The sequence below is a fragment of the Dendrobates tinctorius genome, unplaced genomic scaffold (assembly GCF_039654945.1).
Source record: "Dendrobates tinctorius isolate UK_male_01 unplaced genomic scaffold, ASM3965494v1 ptg000070l, whole genome shotgun sequence".
NCBI classification, from domain to species: Eukaryota; Metazoa; Chordata; class Amphibia; order Anura; family Dendrobatidae; genus Dendrobates; species Dendrobates tinctorius.
Genome location: NW_027361738.1, coordinates 32,796,535 through 32,816,976, shown reverse-complemented (window position 1 = coordinate 32,816,976; position 20,442 = coordinate 32,796,535). Strand labels below are relative to the sequence as shown.

Here is a 20,442-nt window from a genome sequence, read left to right as displayed (position 1 = left end):
CTGACCAGAGGCCTCACTTTTGCCCCCACAAATGCCTTGAATAAGTTCATTCTGGTAAAGGATCTATATTTGTTTTGCCGACAGATGACTTTTAAACTTCTCTACCACCAACCGTCTCTAGTTGACTCTTTCCCGGACAATGAGAAGCAAGTGTTTAGAGACTTACTGGAACTTTTGCAAGAAAATGAATGCCCTTCTGATAATAGAGGATTTACAAGAAGATCTCCCTCACAGGCATCTCCCTCGTTATCATTGTTTCTCGTAATACAGATATTTTTTGATAGTGTCTGTAGAGATTTAGATAAATTGAAGTTGGATAAAAACAGGCAAAATAATCTAAATCCTGAAGAAAAAAAGGCTTTAAGGAATTTACGGTATAACAATGAGTTTATCATAAGAGAAGCTGACAAAGGTGGCAATATTGTGCTTTGGCCTCATGACCTATATACTAGTGAGGTGTTTAAACATCTGAATAACACTAATCACTATTTGATTTTACCTTTAGACCCCACCAACAATTTTAAGGACAGAATGGACCTACTGATATGGAGAGCGTTTGATAACAACGTCCTAAATAAGAAAGAGGCTGACTTTTTGCCTACCCATCATCCGTTAACTCCAACATTTTACATTCTACGGAAGGTGCATAAGTCGGACACAAACCCTCCAGGTAGGCCAATAGTGTCAGGTATTGGGGGCTTGATGGAGCGGCCCTGCATATACATTGACCACTTTCTTCAACCATTGGCCTCCTCTTTGAATTCTTTTGTCAGGGATTCGGCACATCTTATGTCCTCTTTGGAGGAGCTCATTATTCCGGAGAATACCATTCTGGTTGGTTTAGATGTGGAATCTTTATATACCAACATCGCACATGATCATGGAATAGAAGCCGTCTCCTTTTTTCTTGACAAGCAACCTATGGCTGATGGTAAGCATAACAAATTCCTCTTAGAATTGTTATACTTCGTTCTGGATAAAAACTACTTTTCTTTTGACAGAAAGTTCTGGAGGCAGATCTCTGGCACGGCTATGGGGGCGAGATGTGCACCCTCATATGCGAACCTATTTTTGGGCTGGTGGGAGGAGCTAGTGGTTTTTAGACATCAATTTTTTTTCTTATGGTCCAGGGCAATAAGATCAAGTCTTGCCTGTACCGTAAGGCAACTGCAACCAATAGTCTCCTACATTATGACAGCTTCCACCCAAGACACCTTAGAAATGAAATACCAAAAGGTCAGTTTCTGAGACTTCGTAGAATCTGCAGCTCCCAGGAAGATTTCCGTATGTATGCTAAAGATCTCTCTTCCCGTTTTATAAAGAGAAACTACCCAAGAAAGATAGTAGCCAGTGCCTACCAATATGCCAACAGTGTAGAGAGATCAGCTTTATTACAGAAACGGACACGTGATACTAGGAGGGATCTCACTATTATCACAACATACAACAATCAGTGGACTGATGTCCACAAAATTCTTTCGAATAATTGGAACATTTTGTTGAGTGAGCCTAGACTCTCTAATTATATTCCCCCAACCCCCAGAATAGTGGCTAGACGTGCACAAAATTTGAAAGATTAACTGTGCCACAGCCACTATCAGAGACCAAAAGCCCACATTGGGAGGGGTACTAGGGTCTATGGGACTTATGCATGCGGTGGGTGCAATGTATGCCAATACATGATTTCACAAGATGGCTATTCCATCCCTTCGGTGCAATTTCCAATAAGATCTAAATTCTTCTTCAATTGTAGGTCAAGGAACCTGGTATACCTTTGGATCTGTGGATGCCCGATACCATATGTGGGCCAAACAACCCAGGAGCTAAGAAGACGCGCCCAGCAACATCTATCTAACATCTCCACTGCTAAAAAGGATCGTGAGAAAAATAAAGCAATCTCATCTGTTGCGGCCCATTTTTTGATTTTTTGGACTCACATGGAAGCAGTACAAAAGGAATAAAAGTTATGGGCCTAGAACTAGTCAACATAAATATTAGAGGAGGAAATATTTTCCCCAAACTTTTGAGATGTGAATCTAAATGGATTTTTGACTTGCGCAGTCTGGCTGCGCTGGGCATAAATGAGGAATTATTATTTTCCAGCTTCTACAAGCAACTATAATCATTTGAAGCTATACAATCACCATGACTTGCTTACCTTTTTTGTGTGATTACAATGTCAGGTCATTCTGGTTGTTTCTTATTATCGTCACTAGAAATCTTTGAGATGGGGCCGGTTTTCGACCCATTTCAGGGGCGGACCTACCGCCCGTGCAGCCCGTGCACTGCACGGGGGCCCCGGGGGAGAGGGGGCCCCTCCAGCCTCCTGCACCGCATGGCTAATTATTCAAATTAGCAATGTGGATCACCAGGCGCAAGGAGGAGAGGAGCCAGCCCTGAGGTGAGATATCAGCGTCAGTCACGCTGTGCTGCGCTGCTGCTGTGGGGGAGGAGAGGAGACAGACTGTCTCACTCACTGTGCCTGTGGCACCGGCTGGACGGTGGCTGCAGGCGCAGGTCAGTCAGTCACTTGTGTGTGTGTATGTATGTGTGTGTGTCTTTGTGTATGTGTGTATGTATGTGTGTGTGTCTTTGTGTATGTGTGTATGTCTGTGTGTGTGTGTATGTCTGTGTCTGTGTGTATGTCTGTGTGTGTGTATGTATGTCTGTGTATGTCTATGTATGTATGTGTATCTGTATGCCTATGTATGTGTGTCTGTATGTGTCTGTGTGTGTGTCTGTGTGTGTATGTCTGTGTGTGTATGTCTGTGTGTGTATGTCTGTGTGTCTGTGTGTATGCATGTCTGTGTATGTGTGTATGTATGTGTGTGTATGTCTGTGTATATGTATATGTCTGTGTATGTGTGTATGTATGTATATGTGTGTGTGTATTGTGATAATACACTCCGGGATCGCCTTTGCTGGGGTCAAAGGCCACGTGCGTTCAGCATGAAACTCAGGCGCAGAGCTGGAATTCGGGTATAACTGACAATGTGTCAGATTTATTAACGGTGAAAGCAATGCATAAAGAAAAAAAACATAAAACAAATCCTTGCCTGTCCGGCACTAACTAAGCAAGGTACAACCTAACTACCAACTGGCGGGCTTCTCCCGTCCAGCCAAACCACAGTTGCGGTGGGCACTGCTTTCACTCACGTGTGTCTCTCACACAGACAGGCTCTCTGTGTCCCCAGGCTGAGACACACACACAACCACCTGGCATCCTTTTATATCCGCCTCCCATTATTCATTAGTCACCAGGTGAGATACTGACCAGACTAGGCCACATAGGAAAGGTATCTTGGCGAGATATACCTGCCCTCATCCACTATTCCCACATGATTCTCACAGTATGTATGTGTGTATGTCTGTGTGTATGTATGTATGTGTGTGTGTGTATGTATGTCTGTCTGTGTGTATGTACTGTATGTCTGTGTGTGTATGTATATGTGTATGTCTGTGTATGTGTGTATCTGTGAATGTATGTGTGTATGTATGTATGTCTGTGTGTATGTATGTGTGTGTGTGTGTGTCTGTGTGTGTGTGTGTGTGTGTGTAGGTGGAGCCTGGCCTTGGAGGAGATGCGGACATGAGGAGAAGACTGTGATGAGGAGAGAAGGCCATGATGCCCGGGGTGATGGGAGAAGGCCATGAGGGGTAATGGGAGAAGGCCATGAGGGGTGATGGAAAGAAGGCATTGATGGGATCATGGGAGTGATGGAGAGAAGGGAGTGATGGGGAGAAGGCAATGATGGGAGTGATGGAGAGAAGGGAGTGATGGAGAGAAGGTAATGATGGGAGTGATGGAGTGATGGAGCAGGCAATGATGGGGAGAAGGCAATGATGGGAGTGATGGGGTGATGGAGCAGGCAATGATGGGGGTGATGGAGCAGGCAATGATGGGAGTGATGGGGAGAAGGCTGTGATGGGGTGATGGAGCAGGCAATGATGGGAGTGATGGGGGAATGCAATGATGGGAGTGATGGGGAGAAGGCAGTGATGGGGTGATGGAGAAGGCAATGATGGGAGTGATGGAGAGAAGGCAATGATGGGGGTGATGGAGAGGGCAATGATGGGGTGGTGGGGGAAAAATAAATGATGATGGGGTGATGGGGGAGAATGCACTGGTGGTAGTGGAAAGGGCAATAATGGGGGTGGTGGTGGAGGAAATGATGGAGGTGGTGGAATGGGCAATGATGGGAGTGGTGGCGGAGAAAGCAAAGATAGTGGTGGGGGAGAAGAAAATGATGGAGGTGGTGAAGAGGGCAATGATGGGGTGGGGGAGAGGACAATAATGGGATGCGAGGGGAGGAGGACAATGATTCGTGTGGGGGATTGGGATGTTAGGAAGGGGGACTTATAATGGCCTTAGGAACAGGGGGAGGTGGAGGAAGACGTTATCGCTTATTATGTCTAACACAGTCCCTTAGTATATAGTGTACTCACTATGTCTAACACAGTCCCTTAGTATATAGTGGACTCACTAATTCTGTATAACACCACCCTTAGTTACATAGTTTCCTCTTTTATTATGTACTAGCTGAAGAGCCCGGCGCTGCCCGGGCATAGTAACTAACTGTGGTTAGTTATAGCAAATTATAATTATCCTCCATCTCATAGTCCCGTGCCCATATACCCATCATACATATCCACGATCCCATAGGCCCGTGCCCATATACCCATCATACATAATCTCCATCCCATAGTCGAGTGCCCATATACCCATCACACATCCTCCATCCCATAGTCCCATGCCCATATACCTATCATACATATCCTCCATCCCATAGTCCCGTGCCCATATACCCATCACACATCCTCCATCCCATAGTCCCGTGCCCATATACCCGACATACATATCCTCCATCCCATAGTCCAGTGCCCATATACCCATCACACATCCTCCTTCCCATAGTCACCCATTATGACATCATAATGAGCGGGCGGAGCTTGTAACCTATGACATCAACGTCGCCATGGCAACCATTATGACATCATAATGAGGGGCGGGGCTTGATACACAGACTTTTTCCTCATTATGTAGATAGGGGCAAAATTGTTTGGTGAATTGGAACGCGTGGGGTTAAAATTTCGCCTCACAACATAGCCTAGGACACTCTCGGGGTCCAGACGTGTGACTGTGCCAAATTTTGTGGCTGTAGCTGCGACGGTGCGGGTGCCAATTCCGGACATATATGCATACATACATACACACACTTGAGCTTTATATATTAGATAACACGTCCCTTATTACGTACCATCCTCTCTAGTTATATATGGTGCTGTCCCTTATTATATAGCTTCCTCTGCTGTTATGTATAGTGCTGTCTCTTCCATAGTGTATTCTTGTTAATTTTGTTATTTACAGTGCCCTCTTTTATTACATAGTCCCTTCTCTTGTTAGATATAAAATGACTGCTGATGGAGCAGCCGGTGACCAAACTACCAGTCCATCATCTCCTCCATTAGAAAGGAAGCTTTCCCATGCTCCATCAGCCATCATTGCATTATACAGCTAACAAGACAGGACGATATGTAATAAAAAACAGGGCTCTATATAATTCAATATGTAAGGGACAGTACTGTACATAAGAGAGGGCACTGTGTAAGGGACAGCAATATACATAATAAAGGAGACTATGTAATATATATACATGTATGTGCGTGTGGCTATATAATGTCAATATATATATATATATGTATATACACATGTAGCTTTCACGCCATAAAAGGAGGGGGGCCCAGACACATTTTTTTGCACAGGGCCCCAAGCTGTCAGTGTCCGCCCCTGACCCATTTACTCTAGACTTGACTTTTTATATATTTTGGTGTTGTTGGCATTAAATATAGTCTTCCTATGTTTGATGATAGGTTGCTTACTGAATACTAATGGTTTGTTAGGCTCTGTCCTATCTAAATCTAATGGTATAAATCATACCCATAACTTAGCTATATCCCCCTCTGGTACTAATACATCATTCTAAATGTGATAAGGTCATCTATTGTCTTAGGACTATAATTTTCTCTGTATTCTATCTCTCTTTAGTATTTTGAAGAAATAGTTATGCAATTCCTAGGGATTCATCTTATGTAGTGATTGTATGACTGGCTTTTGCCTTCCGTCGATACTACCACATGTTTTTGAAAAAATATGACTATATCGACCATCCATACTTCACTTTGTATTGCTGGCATCAAATATGGTCCCTCTATTTCATTGGATAATCTGTTTATTGAATATTGATGTTCTGATTTGATGTACCTTACCCAATTTATATTATATAATTTATGGCTGATTGGTGATGTACCTTTTCCATCATTATATGATTCGGAATGTGATGTAACTACTTGCCGTGCACAAAATATTGGGTTGGGCTATAAATTTGCCATCTTGGATTTGTGTAGGAAGGTATTCAGCCATGATCTGCATTTTCATACGGGCTGAAAGACAAATTTAGTTTGTATGTAATCTACCATCTGGGATGAGCATATGATGGTATCCATCTATTATATATTTGCTTTTCAGGTTGAACAGCCCTTTATATATAGTCCATGCGCAATTCATCTGTATAAGTAGGAAGTCTCTTTTTCTTCTTTAAGACTAAATGATATCTATATTGAGGGATTACTACCATAGACCTCTGTGTACCACCACCACATTTTTTATGGAACTCATAGGCTGTTGGACTCACTTTATGGATGTGGTGAATATATGCCTTTAATGGATGTAAATTATACTACTCTGGTGATTTACTTCTTATGGTACTCCAACGTGGCATTTATATGCTTTAAATTCATTTGAGTGCGTCAGTATAATTATTCTCTGTATTGCAAGTGAATCTCTCAAATTGTGCTGATATATTCTATAAGTGTTGGGCTCCTATATGGAACTCATAGACTAACATGTCCACTTTATGCATTTGATGAATAGACGCTTTTAGTGAACTAAATGTGAAGTGAAATCACATGAGTTTGGTGACTTGCCTCCTTTGGTATCCATATGCCTTAGGCTGTGTGCCCACGTAGCGATTTTTAAGCGTTTTTGCCGCGATTTTCGGCGCGAAAACGCAGCGAAAACATTTAAAAATCGTGTACAGAACGCCCCCCATGCATTCCTATGGCATTCCGCACATGCTGTGCTAATGCTGCGCTTTTTTCCGCGGCGGAATCGCATCGCGGAAAAAATCGCAGCATGCTCATTCTTTTTTGGGGAATCGCAAAGAATTGCCGCGATTCCACACCCATAGGAATGCATGAGAATCGCTTACTTCCCGCATGTGGCTATGCCCACCATTCGGGAAGTTAAGCGTCTCATGTGCGGTTGGTACCCACGGTGTGGAGGAGAGGAGACTGTCCTCCAGGCCCTGGGTACCATACCCCTGTAAAAAAAAAGAATAAAAAATAAAAAATCGGGGTATATTTACCTTCCGGCGTCCTGCGCTGCATTCCCGGCCTAAGCGTTCCCAGTAATGCCTTGCGGCACGGTCCAGTGATGACCTAGTCTCGCGTGACTCTAGCGGTCTCGCGAGATCACTATAGCAACGCGAGACTACGTCATCACAGGTCTCGCAAGGCATTACTGGGAACGCTGAGGCCCGGGATGGCAGCGCGGAACATCGGAAGGTAAATATACCCGGATTTTTTTATTTTTTTAGCATTTTAACATTCTATCTTTTACTATTGATGCCACATAGGCGGCCTCAATAGTAAAAACCTGGTCTCACTTGTCAAACACTATGTGTGACGAGTGTGACCAACCTGTCAATCACTTTCCAAGCGATGCTTCAAATCGCTTGGAAAGTGCTTGAATATCGCACACGAAAATCGCGGTAAAATCGCGGTGAAATCGCGCTGAAAAAAACGTGCGATTTCTGGGAAGGAGTCCGGTTTTTGGTGTGCGTTTTAACACGCACCGTGGGCACATAGCCTTAATCTTTATCCATTTGTGCCAACAGTATTTTGCTCTGCACTATGAATAAATGCCTTAAACCATGTTGATACTGTATAAGTATTGAGATTCTCTAGGGAACTTATAGATCGACATGCTCATCTTTTGGATGTGGTGAGTTTATGCTCTTGGTGAACAAAAAGCTTATTACTTTTTGGATGTGCCCCTTTTTTGATATCCTAATGTGGCATTTACATGCTTTAAACCTAATTATGTGCGTCAATATAATCATGCTTTACTTTTTGGATAGCTATTAGGCCGCCATTACTTGAACTTGTCTATTTGACCGTTTTCATATGATTATAATAGATGAACCTATTTGTCTAAGTTCATGGTGCACATTGGCACAAATGACAAAGTTAGAGGTAGGTGGAAGGTCCTTAAAGATGATTTCAGGGAATTAGGCTGTAAGCTTAAAGCAAGGACCTCCAAGGTGGTATTTTTGGAAATACTTCCTGTACCACGTGCCACGCCAGAGAGGCAACGGGAGATTAGAAGGTTATTAAGTGGCTCAGGAATTGGTGTAGGAAGGAGGGGTTTGGGTTCCTGCAGAACTGGGCCGGCTTCTCAGTTGGCTACAGGTTCTACGCTAGGGACGGGCTGCACCTCAATGGGGAGGGTGCAGCTGTGCTGGGGGAGAAAATGGCTAGAAGGTTGGAGGAGTGTTTAAACTAGGGACGGGGAGGGAGGGTATTCCTTTTATAGGAGGGGAAGACAGTGCAGATAGAGACCTGGGCACAAATAATGAAATTGGGGGTTGGGGTGGCATGGGGGGTGGGGTTAGAACAGTTAATAATTTAAGAAAGAATAGAGGTACAGAGAGATACATAAAGTGCATGTATACTAATGCCAGAAGCCTCGCCATCAAAATGGAGGAATTGGAGTTAATGTTGTTGGAACATAATTATGACATGGTGGGGATATCTGAGACATGGCTGGACGAGAGCCATGACTGGGGGGTTAATTTACAGGGCTATAGTCTGTTCAGAAATGACCGAACAAATAAGCGAGGGGGAGGCGTATGTTTATATGTAAAATCATCCTTAAAACCCATCCTTTGTGATAATATATATGAATCTAATGAAAATGTAGAGTCCCTGTGGGTAGAGATAAGGGGAGGGGGGAAAAATAATAAATTACTGATAGGGGTTTGTTATAAGTCTCCAAAAATAATGGAAGCAACAGAGAATATCCTCATAAAGCAAATAGATGAATCAGCGACTCAAGGAGAAGTCATTATTATGGGGGACTTCAACTACCCTGAAATACATTGGGGAACCGAAACCTGCAGTTCCAGCAAAGGTAATAGGTTTCTGACAACAATGAGAGACAATTACCTTTCACAACTGGTTCAGGACCCAACAAGAGGGGGGACACTGCTAGACCTAATATTAACCAACAGGCCAGACCGCATATCAAATGTAAGGGTTGGGGTCACTTGGGTAATAGTGATCACAAATTAATACGTTTTCATGTATCCTTTAATAAGATGTGTAGTAGAGGGGTTACAAGGACACTAAACTTCAGGAAGGCAAATTTCCAACGGATGAGAGATGATCTTGGTGCAATTAACTGGGACGATATCCTGAGACATAAAAATACACCAAGAAAATGGGAGACGTTTATTAGCATTCTGAATAGGACCTGTGCACAATATATACCGTATGGGAATAAACATGTGAGAAATAGGAGGAAACCACTATGGCTAAATAGAGCTGTAAGGGGAGCAATCTAATATATAAAGCTCAAAGTGTGTATGTGTGTGTGTGTGTATGTGTGTGTGTGTGTAAGTCCGGGATAGGCATCCGCACCGTCGCAGCTACAGTCACAAAATTTGGCACAGTCACACGTCTGGACCCCGAGAGCGTCCTAAGCTATGTTGTGAGGCGAAATTTTAACCCCGCGCGTTCCAATTCACCAAACAATTTTGCCCCTATCTACATACAGGGGGAAAAAGTGTGTGCGCATCAAGCCCCGCCCCTCATTGTGATGTCGTAATGGTTGCCATGGCGACGCTGATGTCATCATAGGTTGCAAGCCCCGCCACTCATTATGATGTCATAATGGTTGACCATGGGATGGAGGATATGTATGATGGGTATATGGGCACGGGACGGCGGATATGTATGATGGGTATATGGGCACTGGACAATGGGATGGAGGATATGTATGACAGGTATATGGGCACGGGACTATGGGATGGCAGATATGTATGATGGGTATATGGGCACGGGACTATGGGATGGAGGATATGTATGATGGGTATATGGGCATGGGACTATGAGATGAAGGACGTGTGATGGGTATATGGGAGCTCGATTATGGGATGGCGAATATGTATGATGGGTATATGGGCATGGGACTATGGGATGGAGAATATGTATGATGGGTATATGGGCATGGGACTATGGGATGGAGGATGTGTGATGGGTATATGGGCACTCGACTATGGGATGGAGGATATGTATGATGGGTATATGGGCACGGGCCTATGGGATCGTGGATATGTATGTTGGGTATATGGGCGCGGGACTATGGGATGGAGGATAATTATAATTTGCTATAACTAACCACAGTTAGTTACTATGCCCGGGCAGCGCCGGGCTCTTCAGCTAGTAAGAGATAAAAATAAAGCATTTAGAGAATTAAAGCAAGTAGGTAGTGATGAGGCATTAACTAAATACAGAAGATTAAATAAATTCTGTAAAAAGCAAATCAAGACAGCAAAGATTAAGACAGCGAGACTCACTGCCAGAGAAAGTAAAAATAATCCCAAAATATTCTTTAACTACATAAATAGTAAGATGCTAAAAAATGATAGTGTTGGTCCCCTTAAAAATAGTCTGGGTGAAATGGTGGATGAGGATGAGGAAAAAGCCAATATGCTAAATGACTTTTTTTCAACAGTATTTACACAAGAAAATCCCATGACGGATAACATGATCAGGGATAAAAATTCTCCATTAAATGTCACCTGCTTAACCCAGCAGGAAGTACGGCGGCGTCTAAAAATCACTAAAATTGACAAATCCCCGGGCCCGGATGGGATACACCCCCGAGTACTGCAGGAATTAAGCACAGTCATAGATAGACCATTATTTTTAATCTTTAAAGATTCCATAATAACAGGGTCTGTACCACAGAACTGGCGTATAGCAAATGTGGTGCCAATATTCAAAAAGGGGACAAAAACTGAACTTGGAAATTATAGGCCAGTAAGTTTAACCTCAACTGTGGGTAAAATCCTGGAGGGTCTTCTAAGAGATACTATACTGGAGTATCTGGAGAAGAATAACCTCATGACCTAATATCAACATGGGTTTACAAGGGACCGTTCCTGTCAGACTAATCTGATAAGCTTTTATGAAGAGGTAAGTTCCGGACTGGACCAAGGGAATGCAGTGGACGTGGTGTACATGGACTTTTCAAAAGCTTTTGATACGGTGCCACACAAAAGGTTGATACATAAAATGAGAACAATGGGGATAGGGGAAAATATGTGTAGGTGGGTTAAGAGCTGGCTCAGGGATAGGAAACAAAGGGTGGTTATTAATGGAGCACACTCGGACTGGGTCATGGTTAGCAGTGGGGTACCACAGGGGCCAGTTTTCGGCCTGCTTTTTAACATATTTATTAATGACCTTGTAGGGGGCATAGAGAGTAGAATTTCAATATTTGCAGATGACACTAAACTCTGCAGGGTAATCAATACAGATAAGGACAATTTTATATTACAGGAGGATTTATGTAAACTAGAAGCTTGGGCTGATAAATGGCAAATGAGCTTTAATGGGGATAAATGTAAGGTCATGCACTTGGGTAGAACGAATAAGATGTATAATTATGTGCTTAATTGTAAAACACTGGGCAAAACTGTCACTGAAAAAGACCTGGGTGTATGGGTGGACGACAAACTCACATTTAGTGGCCAGTGTCAGGCAGCTGCTGCAAAGGCAAATAAAATAGTGGGATGCATTAAAAGAGGCATAGATGCTCATGAGGAGAACATCATTTTACCTCTATATAAGTCACTAGTGCGACCACACTTAGAATACTGTGTACAGTTCTGGTCTCCGGTGTATAAGAAAGACATAGCTGAACTGGAGCGGGTGCAGAGAAGAGCGACCAAGGTTATTAGGGAACTAGGGGGTCTGCAATACCAAAACAGGTTATTACACTTGGGGTTATTTAGTTTGGAGAATCGAAGGCTTAGGGGTGATCTTATTACAATGTATAAATATATGCAGGGACAGTACAAAGACCTTTCTAATGATCTTTTTACTCTTAGACCTGTGACGGGGACAAGGGGGCATCCTCTACGTCTGGAGGAAAGAAGGTTTAAGCATACTCACAGATGCGGATTCTTTACTGTAAGAGCAGTGAGACTATGGAACTCTCTGCCATATGATGTTGTAATGAGTGATTCCCTACTAAAATTTAAGAAGGGACTGGATGCCTTTCTTGAAAAGTATAATATTACAGGGTATATACACTAGTTTTCTTAATATTGCGTTGATCCAGGGAGCTAGTCTGATTGCCGTATGTGGAATCGGGAAGGAATTTTTTTCCCCAATGTGGAGCTTACTGTTTGCCACATGGGTTTTTTTGCCTTCCTCTGGATCAACATGTTAGGGCAAGTTAGGATAGGATATGGGTTGAACTAGATGGACTTAAAGTCTCCCTTCAACCTTAATAACTATGTTACTATTAGAGTTGAGCGAAACGGGGTCGAAAAAATTCAAAAGTCGCCGACTTTTGGCAAAGTCGGGTTTCATGAAACGAAACCCGACCCTAGGATGAGGTCGGCCACGAGGTCGGCGACTTACGCGCCAAAGTCGCGTTTCAAAAGTTTGTTTTGCGCTCTTTTTCAGCCAATCAGGATCCACGGACACTGTGGGCAACGTGATGACATAGGCACGGGTCACCACCATCTTTCAGAAGGGCATGCAAGTGATTGGCTTGCTTTGGTGGGCGTCACAGGGGGAATAAAAGGGTGTGCACGCCGACCGCCATCTTACTTCTGCCGATCTTAGTATAGGGAGAGGTTGCTGCTGATTCTGTAGGGAGAGCGTTAGGCAGGGAAGAAGACGAAAAAACTGCTTCTGCTGCTAGCGATTTGGCCTGCACAACACACCAGTCACTGTGTGTGCAGTGCAAGGGGAGGCTATATAGTGGTGTATCAGTGGTGTTGGTTGTTGGGCTGCCTTTTAAGGCTTCCTGACAGGCTGGCATTGCTGTTTACCCACTGCTCCGCAAACTGCTTTTTTAAAAGCAATCCCAATTTTTTTTTTTTGTCCTGCTGAGAAGAAAAAAAAACTGCTTCTGCTGCTAGCAATTTGGCCTGCACAACACACCAGTCACTGTGTGTGCAGTGCAAGGGGAGGCTATATAGTGGTGTATCAGTGGTGTTGGTTGTTGGGCTGCCTTCTAAGGCTTCCTGACAGGCTGGCATTGCTGTTTACCCACTGCTCCGCAAACTGCTTTTTTAAAAGCAATCCAATCTCCCTTATCCTCTAGTCACTTTTGTCACAGCTGTGCCATCGAGCCTGTCACATAGCGCTCAGATATTCATTGGGCCTCACACAATCCAAAAGTGTCCAGTGTCCAAAAGTGTGTGCAGAGATTCAAAATCTCCCTTATCCTCTAGTCACTTTGGTCACAGCTGTGCCATCGAGCCTGTCACATAGCGCTCAGATATCAGTGGGCCTCACACAATCCAAAAGTGTCCACTGTCCACAAGTGTGTGCAGAAATTCAAAATCTCCCTTATCCTCTAGTCACTTTTGTCACAGCTGTGCCATCGAGCCTGTCACATAGCGCTCAGATATCAGTGGGCCTCACACAATCCAAAAGTGTCCACTGTCCACAAGTGTGTGCAGAAATTCAAAATCTCCCTTATCCTCTAGTCACTTTTGTCACAGCTGTGCCATCGAGCCTGTCACATAGCGCTCAGATATCAGTGGGCCTCACACAATCCAAAAGTGTCCACTGTCCACAAGTGTGTGCAAAAATTCAAAATCTCCCTTATCCTCTAGTCACTTTTGTCACAGCTGTGCCATCGAGCCTGTCACATAGCGCTCAGATATCAGTGGGCCTCACACAATCCAAAAGTGTCCACTGTCCACAAGTGTGTGCAGAAATTCAAAATCTCCCTTATCCTCTAGTCACTTTTGTCACAGCAGTGCCATCGAGCCTGTCACATACCGCTCAGATATCAGTGGGCCTCACACAATCCAAAAGTGTCCACTGTCCACAAGTGTGTGCAGAAATTCAAAATCTCCCTTATCCTCTAGTCACTTTTGTCACAGCTGTGCCATCGAGCCTGTCACATAGCGCTCAGATATCAGTGGGCCTCACACAATCCAAAAGTGTCCACTGTCCACAAGTGTGTGCAGAAATTCAAAATCTCCCTTATCCTCTAGTCACTTTTGTCACAGCAGTGCCATCGAGCCTGTCACATAGCGCTCAGATATCAGTGGGCCTCACACAATCCAAAAGTGTCCACTGTCCACAAGTGTGTGCAGAAATTCAAAATCTCCCTTATCCTCTAGTCACTTTTGTCACAGCTGTGCCATCGAGCCTGTCACATAGCGCTCAGATATCAGTGGGCCTCACACAATCCAAAAGTGTCCACTGTCCACAAGTGTGTGCAGAAATTCAAAATCTCCCTTATCCTCTAGTCACTTTTGTCACAGCAGTGCCATCGAGCCTGTCACATAGCGCTCAGATATCAGTGGGCCTCACACAATCCAAAAGTGTCCAGTGTCCAAAAGTGTGTGCAAATATTCAAAATCTCCCTTATCCTCTAGTCACTTTTGTCACAGCAGTGCCATCGAGCCTGTCACATAGCGCTCAGATATCAGTGGGCCTCACACAATCCAAAAGTGTCCACTGTCCACAAGTGTGTGCAGAAATTCAAAATCTCCCTTATCCTCTAGTCACTTTTGTCACAGCTGTGCCATCGAGCCTGTCACATAGCGCTCAGATATCAGCGGGCCTCACACAATCCAAAAGTGTCCAGTGTCCAAAAGTGTGTGCAGATATTCAAAATCTCCCTTATCCTCTAGTCACTTTTGTCACAGCAGTGCCATCGAGCCTGTCACATAGCGCTCAGATATCAGTGGGCCTCACACAATCCAAAAGTGTCCAGTGTCCAAAAGTGTGTGCAGATATTCAAAATCTCCCTTATCCTCTAGTCACTTTTGTCACAGCAGTGCCATCGAGCCTGTCACATAGCGCTCAGATATCAGTGGGCCTCACACAATCCAAAAGTGTCCACTGTCCACAAGTGTGTGCAGAAATTCAAAATCTCCCTTATCCTCTAGTCACTTTTGTCACAGCTGTGCCATCGAGCCTGTCACATAGCGCTCAGATATCAGTGGGCCTCACACAATCCAAAAGTGTCCACTGTCCACAAGTGTGTGCAGAAATTCAAAATCTCCCTTATCCTCTAGTCACTTTTGTCACAGCTGTGCCATCGAGCCTGTCACATAGCGCTCAGATATCAGTGGGCCTCACACAATCCAAAAGTGTCCAGTGTCCAAAAGTGTGTGCAGATATTCAAAATCTCCCTTATCCTCTAGTCACTTTTGTCACAGCAGTGCCATCGAGCCTGTCACATAGCGCTCAGATATCAGTGGGCCTCACACAATCCAAAAGTGTCCACTGTCCACAAGTGTGTGCAGAAATTCAAAATCTCTCTTATCCTCTAGTCACTTTTGTCACAGCTGTGCCATCGAGCCTGTCACATAGCGCTCAGATATCAGTGGGCCTCACACAATCCAAAAGTGTCCAGTGTCCAAAAGTGTGTGCAGATATTCAAAATCTCCCTTATCCTCTAGTCACTTTTGTCACAGCTGTGCCATCGAGCCTGTGCCATCGAGCATGTCACATAGCGCTCAGATATCAGTGGGCCTCACACAATCCAAAATTGTCCAGTGTCCAAAAGTGTGTGCAGATATTCAAAATCTCCCTTATCCTCTAGTCACTTTTGTCACAGCAGTGCCATCGAGCCTGTTACATAGCGCTCAAATATCAGTGGGCCTCACACAATCCAAAAGTGTCCACTGTCCACAAGTGTGTGCAGAAATTCAAAATCTCCCTTATCCTCTAGTCACTTTTGTCACAGCTGTGCCATCGAGCCTGTCACATAGCGCTCAGATATCAGTGGGCCTCACACAATCCAAAAGTATCCACTGTCCACAAGTGTGTGCAGAAATTCAAAATCTCCCTTATCCTCTAGTCACTTTTGTCACAGCAGTGCCATCGAGCCTGTCACATAGCGCTCAGATATCAGTGGGCCTCACACAATCCAAAAGTGTCCAGTGTCCAAAAGTGTGTGCAGATATTCAAAATCTCCCTTATCCTCTAGTCACTTTTGTCACAGCAGTGCCATCGAGCCTGTCACATAGCGCTCAGATATCAGTGGGCCTCACACAATCCAAAAGTGTCCACTGTCCACAAGTGTGTGCAGAAATTCAAAATCTCCCTTATCCTCTAGTCACTTTTGTCACAGCTGTGCCATCGAGCCTGTCACATAGCGCTCAGATATCAGTGGGCCTCACACAATCCAAAAGTGTCCAGTGTCCAAAAGTGTGTGCAGATATTCAAAATCTCCCTTATCCTCTAGTCACTTTTGTCACAGCAGTGCCATCGAGCCTGTCACATAGCGCTCAGATATCAGTGGGCCTCACACAATCCAAAAGTGTCCAGTGTCCAAAAGTGTGTGCAGATATTCAAAATCTCCCTTATCCTCTAGTCACTTTTGTCACAGCAGTGCGATCGAGCCTGTCACATAGCGCTCAGATATCAGTGGGCCTCACACAATCCAAAAGTGTCCACTGTCCACAAGTGTGTGCAGAAATTCAAAATCTCCCTTATCCTCTAGTCACTTTTGTCACAGCTGTGCCATCGAGCCTGTCACACAGCGCTCAGATATCAGTGGGCCTCACACAATCCAAAAGTGTCCACTGTCCAAAAGTGTGTACAGATATTCAAAATCTCCCTTATCCTCTAGTCACTTTTGTCACAGCAGTGCCATCGAGCCTGTCACATAGCGCTCAGATATCAGTGGGCCTCACACAATCCAAAAGTGTCCAGTGTCCAAAAGTGTGTGCAGATATTCAAAATCTCCCTTATCCTCTAGTCACTTTTGTCACAGCAGTGCCATTGAGCCTGTCACATAGCGCTCAGATATCAGTGGGCCTCACACAATCCAAAAGTGTCCACTGTCCACAAGTGTGCAGAAATTCAAAATCTCCCCTGTCCTATAGACACCTTGTACCTTGTTTTACATTACTATATAGTTTGTTGGATTTTGTCTACATTTCTACCAAAAATGAGGAAGGCTGGTGGAAGAGGCCGTGGAATTGGGCGGGGGTTGGCAGCTGGTAATGATGGTGTTGGTGGTGGATCTGATGGTAGTGGCAAGAGCAAAATAGGACCGAATGCAGGAGGTGCTGACCCTGCGTCATCGTCTGGCTACATAAGGCCTCGAATGCTTAGTTTTCTAGGAGTTGGCAAACCGCTTTTAAAGCCAGAGCATCAGGAAAAAGTTTTGTCTTACATTGCTGACTCAGCCTCCAGCTCTATCGCCTCCTCTTCTTCAGTTGTAAAAAGTAAAAGCACTGAGTCGTCATTGGAGGCTCATGTTCATGAACCACACCTTTCCTTGTGTCCTTCACCCCAACCAAGATTGAAGGATGACGCAGGCCATACTACTGATTACTCCATGGAGCTGTTTTCACATACCATGCCTGGATTATCAAGTGAAATGGTGAATTACCCAGGCCAAGATGAATCTGACATGGAGTGCACTGATGCACAGCCGCTGATGGATGATTCTGCTGGTACATTCACTCAGAGCACTACATTGTCCTCGCAGTGTACAGAGCCAGATTCTGACCCTGATGAGACTCAGGTGCCCCTTCCCGCACACTATACCACCATACACGGTGACACAGAGGAAGGTGCACATGACATAGAAGAGGAGGTGATGGATGACCCAGTTGTTGACCCAGATTGGCATCCATTGGGGGAAGAGGGTGCTGCTTCCAATAGCTCAGATGAGGAGCATCCACAGCAGACATCGACATCGCAACAGCTGTTATCTGGCAGGCCCGGAGCACTCCAAAGACAGGTTCCAAACATCAAAAGAGTTGCTGGACAGCTTGTCCAGAGGGTCAAAAGATCACAGCGTGCTAGGCCGCAAAATGTCTGCCAAAGTAGGAAGAGTTCAGTGTGGCACTTTTTTGACCAAAATCCTCATGATCAGGCCAAGGTTATCTGTAAGAAGTGCGCAAAGACCTTTAGCCGAGGGAAAAATCTGAAAAATTTGAATACCAGTTGCATGCTTAGACATTTAACCAGCATGCACTTGCAAGCGTGGACACAACACCAAACCTCAAGTGCCACATGTGCAACTGATCACAACGAAGGTAGTCAGCAACGCTACATTGTTTCCCCCACTGTAAGCCCACCGGTTAGCACAGCAGCAAATGTTGAGGTGTCGTTGCAAGACCACAGCAGTCAGGGAATCCCACTGTTATATCAACGAAATACTGATTCTAGGCCATCAGAAAGAACACCAACTCCATCACCATCATCAACCCTCTCTCAGTCCGCCCTGTCCACCGCTACTTCCACCATATGCAGCTCTCAAGTCCAGCTCACCCTCCCAGACATTATGAGTAGGTCAAGAAAGTACTCAGTCTCTCATCCGCGTACACTGGGTTTGAACGCCCACATTGCCAAACTAATCTCGTTTGAGATGATGCCCTTTCGGTTGGTGGAAAGCACAGCTTTCCGCGAACTCATGGCCTATGCAGTACCACGCTATGACCTACCCAGTCGCCACTTCTTCTCTCGCAAAGCCATCCCAGCCCTCCACCATCATGTGAAAGACCGCATTGTCCATGCACTCAAGCAGTCAGTGAGCGGAAAGGTGCACCTCACAACTGATGCATGGTCCAGTCGGCATGGCCAGGGCCGTTACGTGTCCATCACTGCGCACTGGGTTAATGTGGTGGATGCAGGGTCCACAGGGGACAGCGGTGGTGGGACAGTGCTGCCTAGCCCACGGTATAGGAAACAGTTGGCTGTAGGCGTTCGACCATCCTCCTCCTCCACCTCCTCCAGAAGCGAAAGCTCGTCCACAGAGCGCAGTCGTACGAGCACTCCATCTGCAGCTGCCACTGTTGCACACGATGTGTCCCCCTATCGAGCAGCTAGTGGAAAGCGTCAGCAGGCTGTGTTGCAGATGATGTGTTTGGGCGACAGACACACCGCCGAGGTGCTGGCCGAGTACTTGAAGCGACAAACTGAGTCATGGCTGGGCAGTGTACATCTTGAGGCAGGCAAGGTAGTTAGTGATAACGGCCGTAATTTTGTGGCAGCCATAGCCCTTTCAAAACTCAGCCACATACCTTGCTTGGCTCACACCTTGAACCTGGTGGTGCAGTGCTTCCTCAAAAATTATCCGGAGTTAACAGCCCTGCTCCAGAAGGTGCGAAGACTGTGCGCGCACATCCGCCGGTCGCCTGTACACTCCGTTCGTATGCAGAAGCTGCAGCGATTGCTCCACCTTCCCAACCACCGCCTCATTATCGACATTGCAACAAGGTGGAACTCCACCCTGCACATGGTGGAGCGGCTGTGCGAGCAGAGGCAGGCCATAATGCATTTGTGGGAGGATACACGGCCAGGACTTTGAGAGCAGACATGGAGTTGACAGGTGTGCAGTGGTCGAAGCTGAAAGACCTTTGTAAAGTCCTTCAGTGTTTTGAGGAATGCACACGGCTGGTAAGCGCAGACGACGCCATCCTAAGCATGAGCATCCCACTTATGCGTCTGCTCATGCAAACTTTGACGCACCTTAAGGAGCAGGCGTCTGCAGCCAATGTTGATGAGGAGGAAGAGGAGGAGGGAATCCTTGATGACATTCAGCCATTGTCTGCTCAGGGACCTCTCCTGGACGAGGTGGAGGAAGAAGAGGAGGAGGAGGAGGATGATGGGGATGATTACTTAGGGGAGGAGGATGCATCTCGTGGGGCAAGTGAAAATGTTGGCGTGGCAAGGTCTGGTACAGGGTTTGTGCGTGACTGGAGGGATGTGGATTTGCCAGAAAGTGCTCCTCCACCCAGCACTCGCAGTGCATCATTGACACCGGGAACATTGGCCCACATGTCAGATTATGCCTTGCGGATCCTAAAAAGGGACCCCCGCATTGCCAAAATGATGAACGATGACGACTACTGGTTGGCCAGCATCCTGGATCCACGCTATAAAGGCAAATTACAAAACATCATGCCACAGGAGAACCTTGACCTAATATTGGCTAATAAACAAGCAACTCTGGTAAATCGGTTGCTTGAGGCATTCCCAGCACACAGCAGCGGTGATGGTTCTCACACGAGCCGTACGGGCCGGGGGCAGCTTGGCAGAGGTGTTCGTGGTGCACACAGCAGAAGTGGCGTTGGAGACAGGGGTTTCATGACA

The 20,442-nt window shown here is 45.4% G+C and overlaps 1 long non-coding RNA gene across 1 annotated transcript; it reads left to right on the top strand.

The window, feature by feature from the left end:
* The first annotated feature begins 785 nt into the window (after window positions 1–785).
* LOC141095932 (uncharacterized) lies at window positions 786–2,190 on the top strand. The gene is made up of 2 exons (XR_012233512.1): window positions 786–931; window positions 1,754–2,190. It is a non-coding gene; the product is annotated as an uncharacterized lncRNA (long non-coding RNA).
* The last annotated feature ends 18,252 nt before the right edge of the window (window positions 2,191–20,442 follow it).